Raw genomic sequence first — 3749 nt, 5'->3', positions numbered from 1 at the left:
GAGGAATATTCATTTTGCTGCTCACTGCAGTGACAGGAGGAGAATGACCCAAACACTGTCTGGCATGTGTCAGTCTAGACTTGGAGGGAAATATATGAGAAAATCTGCCTCTAGATTTAAAGTCTGTAATACTGGTATGTAAAGCTTGCCAGAGGTGCACTGCCATACAGAACTGTGGGATCCTCATGGAGTCACAGTTGCCAAATTCAGTTCTAACACCACAAGCAATGGTAACTCCTGTGCTAGAAGAAAGTATTTAGAAAGTCATTGTCTATCCTTGGCTGTACTTTATAGAGCAATCTGCCCTACAGACAAGTTGAAGATAAATGTTCATGGCCTGTAAGCATCCTATTTTTTCCTTTTAAATGCATAAAGTACTTTGCAACATAGAACTGTTGGTGGTGTTTCAGTTAGAATGGAGCAGTAGCCATCCTCTTGTAGATGGAAATGTCCAACTTTGCTCTAACTGGGTGTATGCAGTAGGATTTACCTCAGTAAGAAGTTATCTTTTAGCTGTGGTTTCTCTGTTAGGGACAAGCCTGAAACAAGTGTGGTTATCCATGAGCAAATGGACAAAAAAATAATAACAAAAGAAATTCCATGCTTAGTTGTCACCTTGAGATAAACAGCAGAATTGAATTCATCTCTAAGGGAGCCTGACCGAGCCTAAAAGCAGCAGCAATAGATGGGAAATGTTAGGCCACTGCTCATATTTGTTAAAAGTGTAAAAAAAGATTAATATTCTGTATAATGAAATCTAAACATAAGCATCCATTTCTACTATTGTAGTCCAATTAAAGTAGATTAAATGGTGCCAGAATTGGGGCTATGGAAATGAATCAGTCTGTAAGAGCAGTCAGGTTGTTTAAAGAGGGAGGGGAACCAGCAGCCGTGTGGGAACAGACAGTGTGCTAGTAACTGGAAAAACAGCAAACTTTGAAACTTTGCCTCATCTTCTGCCTAAAAAAAGCTTTCATTTTCTTCCTCAGTTTTTTTCTGAGTCTTAAATGATTAGGAATGATAATGCATGGCAGTGACAGCCAAAGGAAAAAAAAAAATTAGAAATCTCTTATGATGGGAAAAAGTTTCCAACATTGACAAATCTCTCTCAGCTCCATACACAAATGGATTTTTAAGTCAGGCTGGCTCTTTGTGCTGAACAGCCAGATGAGTCACTGATAGACGGAGGAGTTTCTAGTGCAGCAGACATGAAAACTGTTCCCTATTATAAACCAATATAGGAAATTGCATACAGAAAACCTATATTTAAAAACAGACACACAAAAGGGTTTAATGAAGCTGTTCCCACAGCTTCCCCAAGCATAGATTTCCTCACTCCCCTCAGCATTGCAGAGGGGAACAGAGACACAGCCAATGGCAGAAATCCACTTCTTGGGGCTCCGTTCCCAATCACTAAACTGTGAGAGCATGTATATATTTAATATCTGTATCTACCCTGGAGAGCAGTGCTCTTGCCCCTGGTTGCCCATTTCTAACAGCGATATTTCTACCTGCAAAACAGCTTTAGGGAAACAAGCTAGCAAGATGCATTGGAGGTGAGTACTTTTCCCCCAAGACCTGCTGATCTGGGGACTTCTCAACACCACTTCTACTTATCTGCACTCACTGGTTTCCCATCCCATGGATGGGAAGAGGGGCACCAATCTGAGAGCAGAAGTCTGAGACTTTGGCCAAAGCGATGTACTTGGAAGACTAGGGACCTGACTCCAGATTTCAGTGATCCAGAGGATCTCATTCCAACTATCTGCTTTCACTGTTTGGCTCAGAAAAATGTCCTGCAAAGTGCTCAGAAGGAGCTGCTGCCAATGGAAGAGCCAAGGCCTGATGGAAACCCTGGAACAAGGATAAGAGGGGAAAGATGCTGTTGGCTGCCCATGCCAGCACCCTGCTGGGGCTCCAGGCAGGAAGAGAGCAACCAGATCTCTTATAATCCACATATTTTTAAATCTTAGAATAAGTACAACAACACCAGTATTTTTGCTCTTATTTTCTGAAGGACAGGCACCTTGTGCAGTCTGTTGAAGTACTGCAAAGGACGTGGCTGTGCCCCATTTTCTGTCCTCCTGCTGCAGTTCTCAGGTACCATATACAGCAAAACACAGAAGGGATCCCATAAATTCTCTCAAGAAGTCTCAGATGATGTGCCAAAAGGGCAGTGATTGTATCTCAATTACCCTTTCCAGAGAAACTAAAATTTAGAAACAGAGCAGTACTCATTTAGCCCTTCCACAACTTCTAGCACAGAAGATGTAGATTGTTCTGGTTGTGACATAAAAGCAGCAGCAAGAGCTGAAACTGAAAACAGAGGCAAAACAAGCAATAAGAGACGTATACAATACTAAACTATGTTTTTCCCTTAAATGGTTAATTCTCTCCCTTGCCATATTGGAAGCAAACTCTGAATCCAATAAAGCAAACCATTTCACAGTAAATTACTTGCAAGTGAAAGGGAATCCGATTCAAAGCTTTTTTTTTCCTCCACAACATAAGTTAATAAATGAAACAGCTACACAGAGTAATAAGGAGAAAAATATTTCTAATTTATGCAATGTTACAAAAGGTATGTCTATCAAGTTTCTCCAGGGAAATGGACTGTATTAATAGATTTCCTTTAAATATAGCCAAGAAGGAAATTAAAACCAGCTTGAAATAGAAATCAAAATCTTCACTACAGTGATGAAGAAGGATTGCTGAATGGCTGTGTCCAGACAAAACAAAATCAAACGTCCTGAGAACTATCTGTAAGACTGACAGAACCAAAGTGTTTCATGTATGTGTATGGTAGGACAGCTCTATACAACAAGTGTGACATCTCCACGTTATTATGGACACGTATTAAACACATTTCCGAATGCTGAAGGTGTCACACACCTCTATTTTTTTAGGGAATAATTACTGTATTAGTACTGCAGAGTATTTCTGATGCTTCACTAATGGGAGAACAACGCACCTTCCAAACTCCACCCTGACTATGGCAGAGGTAGGAACAGAAGCCCAGCATTACATGCAGCCTACACATGAGCAGAGTTCATAACTGAGCCAGTCATCCTCAAGGGCACCAAATCCTTCAGCTGCTGCACTGAAATGAAGCAAATTCTATGCAAGAACTGCTTCCCTGTACTGCTCTGCCCTTGTAAATGCCCCCCTCCACACATTAAGGCAGACACAGAAATTCTCCTCAAGGCAAAAGGAAAGAGTTCATTGCACAAAACAAAGCTGTGAAAAATATGAAATAGCGGCTATCAAATTCTCATCACTTCTCTCACGCTATGAGATCTTTGCTGCAAAGGTCTGCGATTTTTTATTTTGGTGGGGGTGGGAAGCAGAAAGGTTTTACGTTAAAAGAAAGCGACATCATTGGAATGGATTCCAGATAATGCATTGTATGTCCAAGGGACTTCGAACAGATTTGCAAAATCTTCTGCATATGTTAAAGTGGGGAGAGAGAGGATTATGTAATGAGAAAAACAAAAGAACAGGAGAATGAAAGAACAACAAAATGAACACTATCTGCGTTTGCTTTTTATGTAAGTGAGATCTTTTTCCATAATTTAAAAATAACAGAAATTGAACACAAATCTTAGGTTATGCTCCTAAAACAGTGACTAGAAATGTATTTTCCTGATCATCAGGCAAAGCAGCACTCTGTGCACTTAGCTAACACTTTAGTAGGTAGAAACTCAGCTAAGAACAGGAAAAATCATTTTATTATTTTTATTTCCTATCAT

Source organism: Meleagris gallopavo, chromosome 15 (assembly GCF_905368555.1).
Source record: "Meleagris gallopavo chromosome 15, MGAL_WU_HG_1.1, whole genome shotgun sequence".
NCBI classification, from domain to species: Eukaryota; Metazoa; Chordata; class Aves; order Galliformes; family Phasianidae; genus Meleagris; species Meleagris gallopavo.
This window is presented reverse-complemented; position numbering follows the sequence as displayed.